The following is a 14,750-nucleotide window of genomic DNA, read 5'->3' on the forward strand; positions in this document are numbered from 1 at the left end:
AACAGAACACTCAGAGATCGCACGCGCAGCTGAGCAGAACACTCAGAGATCGCTCGCAGCTGAACAGAACACTCAGAGATCGCACGCAGCTGAACAGAACACTCAGACATCGCACACGCAGCTGAACAGAACACACAGAGATCGCTCGCAGTGGAACAGAACACTCAGAGATCGCGCCCGCGGCTGAACAAAACACTCAGAGATCCCGCACAGCTGAACAGAACACTCAGAGATCGCACGCGCAGCTGAGCAGAACACTCAGAGATCGCGCCCCCGGCTGAACAGAACACTCAGAGATCGCGCGCAGCTGAACAGAAAACTCAGAGATCGCTCGCAGCTGAACAGAACACTCAGAGATCGCGCACGCGGCTGAACAGAACACCCAGAGATCGCTCGCAGCTGAACAGAACACTCAGAGATCGCGCGCGCAGCTGAACAAAACACTCAGAGATCGCGCGCGCAGCTGAACAGAACACTCAGAGATCGCCCGCGCAGCTGAACAGAACACTCAGAGATCGCCCGCGCAGCTGAACAGAACACTCAGAGATCGCCCGCGCAGCTGAACAGAACACTCAGAGATCGCTCGCAGTTGAACAGAACACTCAGAGATCGCACGCAGCTGAACAGAACACTCAGAGATCGCACGCGCAGCTGAGCAGAACACTCAGAGATCGCGCCAGCGGCTGAACAAAACACTCAGAGATCGCGCCCCCGGCTGAACAAAACACTCAGAGATCGCGCCCCCGGCTGAACAAAACACTCAGAGATCGCGCCCCCGGCTGAACAGAACACTCAGAGATCGCGTGCGCAGCTGAACAGAACACTCAGAGATCGCACGCAGCTGAACAAAACACTCAGACATCGCTCGCAGCTGAACAGAACACCCAGAGATCGCGCGCGCAGCTGAACAGAACACTCAGAGATCGCACGCAGCTGAACAGAACACTCAGAGATCTCGCTCGCAGCTGAACAGAACACTCAGAGATCTCGCTCGCAGCTGAACAGAACACTCAGACATCGCTCGCAGCTGAAAAGAACACTCAGAGATCTCGCGCGCAGCTGAGCAGAACACTCAGAGATCGCACGCAGCTGAACAGAACACTCAGATAGCGCATGCCGCTGAACAGAACACTCAGAGATCGCGCGTGCAGCTGAAAAGAACACTCAGAGATCTCGCGCGCAGCTGAGCAGAACACTCAGAGATCGCACGCAGCTGAACAGAACACTCAGAGATCTCGCTCGCAGCTGAACAGAACACTCAGAGATCTCGCTCGCAGCTGAACAGAACACTCAGAGATCTCGCTCGCAGCTGAACAGAACACTCAGATAGCGCATGCCGCTGAACAGAACGCTCAGAGATCGCGCGTGCCGCTGAACAGAACGCTCAGAGATCGCCCGCCCAGCTGAACAGAACACTCAGAGATCGCTCGCAGTTGAACAGAACACTCAGAGATCGCACGCAGCTGAACAGAACACTCAGAGATCGCACGCGCAGCTGAGCAGAACACTCAGAGATCGCTCGCAGCTGAACAGAACACTCAGAGATCGCACGCAGCTGAACAGAACACTCAGACATCGCACACGCAGTTGAACAGAACACACAGAGATCGCTCGCAGTGGAACAGAACACTCAGAGATCGCGCCCGCGGCTGAACAAAACACTCAGAGATCCCGCACAGCTGAACAGAACACTCAGAGATCGCACGCGCAGCTGAGCAGAACACTCAGAGATCGCGCCCCCGGCTGAACAGAACACTCAGAGATCGCGCGCAGCTGAACAGAAAACTCAGAGATCGCTCGCAGCTGAACAGAACACTCAGAGATCGCGCACGCGGCTGAACAGAAAACTCAGAGATCGCACGCGCAGCTGAGCAGAACACTCAGAGATCGCACGCGCAGCTGAGCAGAACACTCAGAGATCGCACGCGCAGCTGAGCAGAACACTCAGAGATCGCTCGCAGCTGAACAGAACACTCAGAGATCGCGCGCGCAGCTGAACAGAACACCCAGAGATCGCGCGCGCAGCTGAACAGAACACTGAGATCGCGCGCGCGGCTGAACAGAACACTCAGAGATCGCGCGCACGGTTGAATAGAACACTCAGAGATCGCGTCCGTGGCTGAACAGAACACTTAGATTGCGCGCAGCTGAACAGAACACTGAGATCGCGCGCGCGGCTGAACAGAACACTCAGAGATCGCGCGCACGGTTGAATAGAACACTCAGAGATCGCGTCCGTGGCTGAAGAGAACACTCAGAGATCGCACGCAGCTGAACAGAACACTCAGAGATTGCGCACGGGGCTGAACAGAACACTCAGAGATCGCACGGGGCTGAACAGAAAACTCAGAGATCGCACGCGCAGCTGAGCAGAACACTCAGAGATCGCACGCGCAGCTGAGCAGAACACTCAGAGATCGCACGCGCAGCTGAGCAGAACACTCAGAGATCGCTCGCAGCTGAACAGAACACTCAGAGATCGCGCGCGCAGCTGAACAGAACACCCAGAGATCGCGCGCGCAGCTGAACAGAACACTGAGATCGCGCGCGCGGCTGAACAGAACACTCAGAGATCGCGCGCACGGTTGAATAGAACACTCAGAGATCGCGTCCGTGGCTGAACAGAACACTTAGATTGCGCGCAGCTGAAGAGAACACTCAGAGATCGCACACAGCTGAACAGAACACTCAGAGATCGCGCACGGGGCTGAACAGAACACTCAGAGATTGCGCACGGGGCTGAACAGAACGTTCAGAGATCGCTCGCAGCTGAACAGAACGTTCAGGGATCGCGCGTGCCGCTGAACAGAACGCTCAGGGATCGCGCGTGCCGCTGAACAGAACGCTCAGGGATCGCGCGTGCCGCTGAACAGAACGCTCAGGGATCGCGCGTGCCGCTGAACAGAACGCTCAGGGATCGCGCGTGCCGCTGAACAGAACGCTCAGGGATCGCGCGGGCGCAGCTGAACAGAACACTCAGAGATCTCGCTCGCAGCTGAACAGAACACTCAGAGATCTCGCTCGCAGCTGAACAGAACACTCAGAGATCTCGCTCGCAGCTGAACAGAACACTCAGATAGCGCATGCCGCTGAACAGAACGCTCAGAGATCGCCCGCCCAGCTGAACAGAACACTCAGAGATCGCTCGCAGTTGAACAGAACACTCAGAGATCGCACGCAGCTGAACAGAACACTCAGAGATCGCACGCGCAGCTGAGCAGAACACTCAGAGATCGCTCGCAGCTGAACAGAACACTCAGAGATCGCACGCAGCTGAACAGAACACTCAGACATCGCACACGCAGTTGAACAGAACACACAGAGATCGCTCGCAGTGGAACAGAACACTCAGAGATCGCGCCCGCGGCTGAACAAAACACTCAGAGATCCCGCACAGCTGAACAGAACACTCAGAGATCGCACGCGCAGCTGAGCAGAACACTCAGAGATCGCGCCCCCGGCTGAACAGAACACTCAGAGATCGCGCGCAGCTGAACAGAAAACTCAGAGATCGCTCGCAGCTGAACAGAACACTCAGAGATCGCGCACGCGGCTGAACAGAAAACTCAGAGATCGCACGCGCAGCTGAGCAGAACACTCAGAGATCGCTCGCAGCTGAACAGAACACTCAGAGATCGCGCGCGCAGCTGAACAGAACACCCAGAGATCGCGCGCGCAGCTGAACAGAACACTGAGATCGCGCGCGCGGCTGAACAGAACACTCAGAGATCGCGCGCACGGTTGAATAGAACACTCAGAGATCGCGTCCGTGGCTGAACAGAACACTTAGATTGCGCGCAGCTGAACAGAACACTGAGATCGCGCGCGCGGCTGAACAGAACACTCAGAGATCGCGCGCACGGTTGAATAGAACACTCAGAGATCGCGTCCGTGGCTGAAGAGAACACTCAGAGATCGCACGCAGCTGAACAGAACACTCAGAGATTGCGCACGGGGCTGAACAGAACACTCAGAGATTGCGCACGGGGCTGAACAGAAAACTCAGAGATCGCACGCGCAGCTGAGCAGAACACTCAGAGATCGCACGCGCAGCTGAGCAGAACACTCAGAGATCGCACGCGCAGCTGAGCAGAACACTCAGAGATCGCTCGCAGCTGAACAGAACACTCAGAGATCGCGCGCGCAGCTGAACAGAACACCCAGAGATCGCGCGCGCAGCTGAACAGAACACTGAGATCGCGCGCGCAGCTGAACAGAACACTCAGAGATCGCGCGCACGGTTGAATAGAACACTCAGAGATCGCGTCCGTGGCTGAACAGAACACTTAGATTGCGCGCAGCTGAAGAGAACACTCAGAGATCGCACACAGCTGAACAGAACACTCAGAGATCGCGCACGGGGCTGAACAGAACACTCAGAGATTGCGCACGGGGCTGAACAGAACGTTCAGAGATCGCTCGCAGCTGAACAGAACGTTCAGGGATCGCGCGTGCCGCTGAACAGAACGCTCAGGGATCGCGCGTGCCGCTGAACAGAACGCTCAGGGATCGCGCGTGCCGCTGAACAGAACGCTCAGGGATCGCGCGTGCCGCTGAACAGAACGCTCAGGGATCGCGCGTGCCGCTGAACAGAACGCTCAGGGATCGCGCGGGCGCAGCTGAACAGAACGCTCAGGGATCGCGCGCGCAGCTGAACAGAACGCTCAGGGTTCGCGCGCGCAGCTGAACAGAACGCTCAGGGATCGCGCGCGCAGCTGAACAGAACGCTCAGGGATCGCGCGCGCAGCTGAACAGAACGCTCAGGGATCGCGCGCGCAGCTGAACAGAACGCTCAGGGATCGCGCGCGCAGCTGAACAGAACGCTCAGGGATCGCGCGCGCAGCTGAAGAGAACGCTCAGGGATCGCGCGCAACTCGAAAAGAACATCTGGATCTGCGAATCTGCGATCTACGAGCTAAGTTCAGCGTCGTAGAAAACACATTGTTGTAGACCATAATCCAATCGGCTAGTCTGAGCTTTATTATCTTTATTATGACCTTTATTTAGTATTTATAATCGCGGAGCTCAGTCACCGGGCCACTCGGTTTTATTTGGAATATGTCAGAAGTTTGTCCAAACTGAGGTTCATTAAAACCGCGCAGCACAATCAAAACAGGCTACTCGCTGAACAGCACTGAACGGCAAATTTCTACCATGCAGCGCAGAATCCAATATATATATGCCCACAAACCGATATAAACAAACCAGTATATGCGCCCACAAACCGATATATGCCCACAAACCGATATATGCATGCCCACAAACCGATACACACCAACCGATACATGCCCACAAACCGATACACACCAACCGATACATGCCCACAAACCGATATATGCATGCCCACAAACCGATACACACCAACCGATACATGCCCACAAACCGATATATGCATGCCCACAAACCGATACACACCAACCGATACATGCCCACAAACCGATACAAGCCCACAAACCGATACATGCCCACAAACCGATACATGCCCACAAACCGATACAAACCCACAAACCGATACACACCAACCGATATATGCATGCCCACAAACCGATATATGCATGCCCACAAACCGATATATGCATGCCCACAAACCGATACAAGCCCACAAACCGATACATGCCCACAAACCGATATACACATGCACACAAACCAATGTATGTACTGAGAGTCCAATATATATACCAACAAACCAATATATACAAACCAACAGTTTAAAACCAATGTATGTGCCATTAAACCAAGTAGTTTCTCCATAACCCAATATATATACATAATATATACATAATTATTTCAGGAAATAATTATGTACTTTGTACATATATATTGGGAAAGGTGCACATACAACAAAAGATGAGGGAAAGTTGGAAGCAGTATCAAAGACAGTATATAGAGAATAAAATGGTACTGATGTTTTAAACCTTACTCCTCTATTGATTAACACTTCCGAAGATGACCAGCATATTGTCCAGTAACCCATAGTTAACCCTCATGATCATGACTATGTGCAGCCAAATGTAGAGGTACCACAGGCATCCTCAACCCCTTTAATAATTCAAGATTTAAGTTTCTGACACGCTGTTTCCTCTATATTATTATGTTAATGTGAAACAATTGGTTCACATCTCATCAGATGACAGGAACTCACACTGATGGTTGTCAGTTTTTAAAAGTTTAATCAAAACAGTTTAGTGATGAAAGAAATGAAAAAACAATGTCTGATACTCTCTCACTAACAATCTCTCTCTCCTTCATTCACTCACTCTCTTTGAAAACAATGGCTGTCATTTTACGAACTGAAATTGTATGAGAACTGAACTGAAATCAGAATCGAACACAAGTTATTCTTGTTCTTTTGCTGTAGAAGGTTTGTGGTCAGTTGGTGTAACCAGTATCTTGTCTAAAATACTAATATTGTACAAAAAAGTTAATATGGATTATGATTTAATACTCTACTACACTGGAATAATGGGTGTTTAAACCATTTTTACCATGGTCAAAGAATACACGTAAAAGAAGATGTTAATGGCACATGGTCTCACAAAATCCCATAAAATCTAAATTTAGAAAAAATATAATAAAACATTCTTATGGGATATTATAAAATAAATGGCTAATTTTACAAGCAATTGCATGAACTCTAGGTGTGAAATATTAGATATTTGTCATTTTTTGTGGTTACACCATTTGACAATTTAAAAGGCTGTTCGTTTTCTTAAAACAAATAGTATAAATATCATATTAAATAATATGAATACAACAGAACCACAAAATATACACTTTCACAAAAAGGATGTCAGGAAAGGTGTGTCCTCAAAAACCATGGTTACAGGGTGTCCTGATAAACACTGTAAACCTGTGTGAGAGAGAGAGAAAAAAAATGGGACAGGGTTTGAGGTGGAATTGGGCTTTTTTTTTTTTTTTTTTTTACACCAGAGAGCATCTGAACTCCAAAACTGGGTTTAGCTGGTTCAACAGGTTGGAATCAATCTTTGAGACAGATACCAGTGTTGCCATAGACCAGAACAAAGCCCTTCAGAATCCAATAACATTGGATTTTGTGTGTGTGTGTGGGAATGGGACCAAACTGGCCCTCTTTTACAACAGAGAAACAGGGTCTCCTGGAATAGAATTCAATATTCTAGAAAGATCCTGTTACGACCTGGTCTAGGGCAGACCGCAACACAAAAAAATGAAATAACGGAGTGTGATGAGTGCAAAAAAAACTACAACTTAGGACAGTTTTGTGAAATGTATTGATGTGATTGATACAGTTTAGTGACCAGAAAGTGACTTCAGGAGTGACCCAGGCCAAAACAACAAACAAACCCCACACTAACTACTTTTAGGTACACTAACTAACCTGTGAAAGACAATGTGCTAACCTTACTCCCTTGCTGTGTATAAACAGAGACAAACCCCAGTTCCCAAAACAAAACGGCAGCCACTCCCTACAACTGGTACTAGTTACAAATGTAAACAATGACAGACAGGCAACACTCAGAAAAACATTCAACAATTAACAATTCAAACACGAAGCGAGTTTCAACAGCAAAAAAGATAAACAATTGAGTGAGGAACCATTCCTCCCGGGTGTGACTAAACTCTCTCTTTTATAGCTGATGGTTGAAGCCAAACCATGGACACAGATTCCGGCATCCGGCATGCAGTCAGTCAGGAACCCAGGACTGGATCCTAGAACATATGGACAGGACAGGACAGAGATACGAGAGAAACATCCATGCCCATAACAATCCCATTAGCTCCACAGACCTGAACCAAGACTTGCAACCATCTAGCTCCTAATCCTGCCCCAAACAAACAGGTGGCCTCCATAAACCAGGACCATGGCTCTTCATATGAGAGGTGACAAACACACAAGAGAGCAAAAAAAGATTCTGACCTACCTCACAGACCTTGCTCAAAATCTCTTCAAGAGGATCCCACTGGCCATAGACTGGAACCAAGCCCTCTCAGATGTGAGTGGATTGAATGGAAAGTCTCTTTTTTAACTTCAGACGGATTCAGTTATTGCCCCTTACTGAATGGACCTGGGGTAAAATAAAAGCCCTTTCAAACAACAAAGACCTGGAAGTCTCCAAACAGAACCCAACAGATTCCACAGAATAAAACTGAACAAAAACAGCACATTTCATCATAACAGAAAACTACAAATCTCCAATGAAACTAAAAACAATTCATAAAGAGCTAATGAACTTTACAATCTACATACAACCCTTGTTTACAGCATTCATTGTGTCAAAATTGTAAATCAATCAAGCGATGAATAAAACAGAAATCTCTAAAACGCATTTACACAAGAGAACCCAAATTCAGCCTCATCTAAAGACAACAGCCAAAATAACAACAAAATTAAGTCCTATTTTCAGAAAGCAACAAGACTGCTGGGAAATCTGCTGAACTGAACCGAACCCAGACAACACAGCTGACTCCAATTAGTATTCACTCAAGTCCCAGACAGGTGGAGGCTGTTTTGAAGCTTCATCCTGATTGGCCAGAAGAGTTAAAGGCTTAAAACAGTGACATCTGGTGGTTTGAAGAAATCACAACAGCCATACTCTCCAAACTGAGCACACACAGACCCAGGATCAGTGTTTACCATTTAGCTGTGAGACAAAGAATAGAAAATGGCTTAGTTGTGAACATCTGAGTGAAGCAGGAAACAGCTCTCACTCCATTTCTTTAGTTTTTCATAAGGTATTTCAGTTTTTCTTTGAAAAACAAGACATAAAATCATTTTCAAGAGCTAAGGAAAGTATTAAATGCTTTCAAACTTCTTTGTACACCTTTGTTTAACGTTTAATTCAAAATTCAAACACTCCTGAATTCAGTGATGTATTCTTCTCACTCGCCATTTTCAAACTACTCAATTTTTGTTGAAAAATATTACTAAGGAGCAGGAGAATGATTAAACTTTGAACTGAGATTATAGGCTGCACACACACACACAGGTCTAAGTCTTATGAGGACATCCCTTGCCAAACCAGTTAAAATGTGGTTTAGTGGCACCCACCTTTCCCTTTGCCCTACAGCACTGCTGGAAACACCAAAAAATTCTCTCTTTTTACAGAACACAAATATCACCTTAATTTGTTTCTACACAAATGTAAGCTCTTACTATGTCCACCTGACAACATGCTTGTATATGGGGACATCCTGAAAATCTCCTGCCTATGGCAAGAGGTTTGTGAGGTCATGCCTACTTTACCAGGACACTGATTTAACAATACACAAAAAAGGGCATTTCACTGTATTATAAGGACAGAGGTGGTTTACTGGTACTTGATCACACACAAACACAAACATAACAGGTGCATTCCAAAGACACATGTGATTAAGCAGAACAGGTCCCTGTAAACAACAAACTCTGGACATGAGCATCTCGCTTGTGTTAGCGTTAACTGCAGCTCCAGTTATAACAACAAACAAATAATTAAACACATCTTTAATTAACATGCTGCAGGTGTAACATCACACTTTTCTCAGATTGTTAAAGAACTAAGTCAACAAAAATCAAGCCCATGTCCTTGAAGCAATTCTTCATTAAATTGAATTTTCCTTTTAAAATGTGATCCCTCTATTTCTAACAAAGTCTCTTATATTTTGTGCACTTCGGTCCTTCAACACAGGATCCTCAGCATCCTTGCACCGCTGACATTCTGCCATTGTGGCCAGTTTTCCTTTCGTTATGTGAGGCTTGAGAGGTTTCATCACAGCCATCACCTCCTGTTTAGACCAGTGTTCTTGTCCTCTTCCTAGTGTTTTCAACCTCTTCTGGGATGTGATCAGTGCACACTGATCAAAGAAAATAAAAAGTCAGATTAACCAATTGATTACCATGGCAGGATAGACATTTCTGGGAATAGAATTAAAAAATAAAAGAAATTAAAACAATGGGGCAGATCACCTTTATTCCAAGCACAGCGCACAAACAAGGATCATTTTCTCAAAGAATGGCTTGGAAAAACAAATCATAACATTCATTCATTATACAGCTTATCCAGTTCAGGGTCACGGTGGGTCTAGAGCCCACCTGGAATCATTGGGCACAAGGTAGGAATATACCCCGGAGGGGGTGCCAGACCCTCACAGGGCAGCACACACATTCAGTCACACACTCACACCTACCTACACCACACTTCTGAGCCTCCAATCCACCTACCAATGTATGTTTTTGGACTGTGGGAGGAAACCGGAGCACCCGGAGGAAACCCATGCAGACACAGGGAGAACACGCCACACTCCTCACAGACAGTCACCCGGAGGAAACCCACACAGACACAGGGAGAACACACCACATTGCTCACAGACAGTCACCCGGAGGAAACCCACACAGACACAGGGAGAACACACCACATTGCTCACAGACAGTCACCTGGAGGAAACCCATGCAGACACAGGGAGAACACACCACACTCCTCACAGACAGTCACCCGGAGGAAACCCATGCAGACACAGGGAGAACACACCACACACCTCACAGACAGTCACCTGGAGGAAACCCATGCAGACACAGGGAGAACACACCACACTCCTCACAGACAGTCACCTGGAGGAAACCCATGCAGACACAGGGAGAACACACCACACTCCTCACAGACAGTCACTTGGAGCAGGACTCGAACCCACAAGCTCCAGGACCCTGGAGCTGTGACAGAGACACTACCTGCTGCTCCACCGTGACACCCCAAATCATAACAGAACAAATAAAATATGGCTATAAGATACCTTGAGCCCTTCAAATAGCACTCTTCAAATTGTTCTGGGTCTTCTGCATCCCTAAAAGACAGGGAACTGCATTAATGGTGGAAAAAAAATAAAAATAAAATAAAGATAAACATTGCGGCACGGTGGCGCAGCAGGTAGTGTCGCAGTCACACAGCTCCAAGGACCTGGAGGTTGTGGGTTCGATTCCCGCTCCGGGTGACTGTCTGTGAGGAGTGTGGTGTGTTCTCCCCGTGTCCGCGTGGGTTTCCTCCGGGTGCTCCGGTTTCCTCCCACAGTCCAAAAACACACGTTGCAGGTGGATTGGCGACTCAAAAGTGTCCGTAGGTGTGAGTGAATGTGTGTGTGTTGCCCTGTGAAGGACTGGCGCCCCCTCCAGGGCGTATTCCTGCCTTGCGCCCAATGATTCCAAGTAGGCTCTGGACCCACTATGACCCTGAATTGGATAAGCGGTTACAGATAATGGATGGATATATATTATTAGTGCTGGACGATATTAGTGCATATCAAGATCACAATTACTGGTACATTTTACCATGATTAAGATTAATGAACAATTATATTGTATTTGTATTTTTGACCCTTATCGTTTAGTGACGAGGCATGTGCTGTAAAAGTGCTCCAATAATATTCATTACATTTTACTTTTTGACTTTGTTTTAGTCAAAACACAGCACGCCCAAAACACAGACGCTGCTCAATTGTCAGCTTCGGCATTTAGGTTGCTTCCATGTGGCACATAGGGGCAGATTCACTACGTCTTGGTCGCTTGGTTCTGAAGGGACAGTACATGAACATACACTGAATAATAATTTTAAAAAACAGTTAAAAATTATTGATATAAAGTATAGAGACAAGATTATGTCGATTAGAAGTTCTGAATGTCAATTTCGATTCATTTTCAATAAATTGCCCCGACCTAATTATTATTATTATTACTGTTATTTATCAGTGATTAACTTATACACAACAATTTGTTCATAAGATATTACAGTTTGTCTGATTTAAATCTAAATTATTCCAAATTGTTCTCCTGGTCATAGCACCCCACAGCAGTATTTAATGTGCTCTGCGCCCCTACAGTTCAGACCCTAGATTTTCATTCAGAAATCACATACTCACTGTAAAGTCTGTAAACATGGCATTAATGCAGTGTGCTTTTTGTTATTTTGCTATTGTGACCCTGACTCATTAACAGCTTAAAACTGGAGCCACATTCGTAGTTCATTTTTTCCCAGTCTTTTGAAATCGTGCTTAAGATGTTTTTGTAATTATTTGATCAATTTAAACGAGCCACTTTCACCAGTAAAACCTAGTATTTTTAGAGAAAATATTTTTTGAAATGTTTCACATCGGATAAAGTCTTTATGCTCCACAGCATGGAGGTAGCCATGTTTAGAAAAGATGTAGTAGAGGATTTCTGATACATCCAAGCCCCTGGATGTCAGCATAATTACTTCATAACATGAAGAAACATCATTGTAGACAATGCCTCCTTCTTTGGATTCCTCATCAGTTTACTGTCACATGGCTCTGAAGTGACCAGCTGAGTCATAGTGAGGGTTTTACTAAGAGTGTTTTTTGTGTGTGTGTGTGTCTTCTGCAGAAGCCCGGGAGCAGCGGCTCTTTACAGCATTACTCATAAAGTGTGTGGTGCAGCTGGAGCTCATCCAGACCATCGGCAACATTGTCTTCTTCCCAGCCACAGAACTGCAGAACATCCAGTTTACACTTTTCCCTTCATCCCAAATATAATGAAATGGACCCAAATCCACTAAACAATAAATATTTATTAAACTTTAATTTAACTCCAGGTTTAAAAATGATCAAGACCCAAATTATCATCAAGACCATTTACATCAAATTTCACCACAAGTGAATTTTAAACGCTCTTTACAAAAATAAAATACGGCAACACTCTCTATTGGTCCAGAGTGTAAAACTAGGCATGAAAACTAAGAATGAAATGTTAACAATAGGCTGCCAAATACACTTCTGCTTGCCGTATGAAAACACAGAGATTAGATCAAGTGCAAAGAAGGGACCATTCCTAATATATATATGTATATATTTATAAAATGTGTGTGTGTCTTGAATGCAGAGAGATGTTCCGGATGCCGATGTGCATGTGGAGACGCAGGACCAGGGAATGTACCGCTACCTGACCTCTGAGCAGCTTTTCAAACTGCTGGACTGTCTGCTGGAGTCCCATAGCTTCGCAAAGGCCTTCAACTCTAACAATGAGCAGAGAACCGCCCTGTGGAAGGCTGGTCAGCATTTATTTTCAGCCTATTTAGTGTCCTTGGTGTCTGTGTGTTAAAAATGCCCATATGTTTATACTGTGTATGACAACACCTGTGGATACACATGACCAGAAACATCTTCAGATTCTCAGATAAAGTCACTCTGACTTCTGTGATGAGAAATGGCCAGTTGCAGAGACTGCAGTCATGGTGGAAACTAGGTGTCATCATGAAAACACAAACGCCTCAAAAATCTGAGGCTCTTCATTAACAATTCAGAAGTATTAAGTCCTCAGATGGTGGGTTCCTATCACTACCACAATGAAAAATTCAGAACCTCTTTTCGTATCCTCAAGTGACATTGTTTACATCCTAACTCTATACTGAAATTCCACTTCAGGAAAGTTCAGAATTTCTGAAGGTTCAGAGCCGACATATGATCCACCCTCTTGCATTGTGTAATGGAAGGTGTTTGTAAGAGTTTCTGGATCGTCTGCTACTCTGCACAACCTGTGTGTGTGTGTGTGTGTGTGTGTGTCAGGTTTCAAAGGAAAGTCCAAGACCAATCTCCTGAAGCAGGAGACGAGCAGCTTGGCATGTGGGCTGCGGAAGAGAATATTTTGTATTTCGTAAATGAAATACATCCTTCTTGTGGTTTTTATTGCATGGTCTTGCAAAATGCCTGCAAAGATGTGATGTTTCACGACCATCGGACCGTACACAGACAGTGATTCAGAGCACAGATGAATATGGTCGGATAAAGGCTTGTTAAGGAAAGTTTCTCTCTGCCAAATGAATGCTATTTTAAATAGCCTTTGCTGAGCATCTAACAGGTATTTGAAGATGCTGGTCTCACTGGAATCTCAAGGACCTCTGGATGAAGGATCCTCCACAGGCTGAGAGTTGTGCATAAAGCCAGTCCTAACCAAAGCTCTTTAGGGAAAAGGTTTGCAGTGGGCAAATATATCAGATTTTGAGAGTTCATTTTGACCCATTATCTTTTCAGTGAAAATGATTTGCATAATTATGTAAAACAAGGTATTTTGCATTTTTCTTAAATATGAATAAATCCATAGTATTTCCACTTGTAATAACACCCACATTGTGATATATTTGCTGACGGTTAAGACAATCTTAATCGTACTGTAGAGAAAAGACAGACCCTGCAACGGGCCTGGAGCCACAAGCTGAAGTGCACTTTGCAACATATCTTTCTTTAACGTGGAGTATATCTGAGTGAAGCGGGACTGCTGATGCGGGCGGGATATGATTATACATCTAGATTTGATTGGATGGTGAAAAGTTGGGTGTTTTCAGAAATTATTTATTTGAATGGTTTATTTACTGCTTCATTTCACTCCATTTTGGGAAACTCTTATATCTTACTTTTATCGCTTTATGCCTAAACTATTTTACGTTTCCCACTTTCCACCCTCCAAACAATGCCCTGAAATACCTCTAGCATGTTTTATTCATTATCCCACACTTATCAAAATCAAGCCAGCAGGCTCAGCCCCATAGTTGTGTTCCTGACCATGTGGCGAGGAGTCGACTCTGTGTACTGACCATGAGCTAAGCCTGTTTTCTCATTAAATGGTTGCTACAGCCTGTGTTCAAATTCTGAGCTTATTATCAGTCATGTGTGGTTCTTGTGACACATCATGGTGTTTTACAGGAAGAAAATTCACTATTTTTAATGGTATATTGCCATAATTTGATTATTCAGCCCTTAAAGATTAGTGCAATATCAGTTTCAGCTGTAACCTC

This window comes from Hoplias malabaricus, unplaced genomic scaffold (assembly GCF_029633855.1).
Source record: "Hoplias malabaricus isolate fHopMal1 unplaced genomic scaffold, fHopMal1.hap1 scaffold_26, whole genome shotgun sequence".
Classification (NCBI taxonomy): Eukaryota; Metazoa; Chordata; class Actinopteri; order Characiformes; family Erythrinidae; genus Hoplias; species Hoplias malabaricus.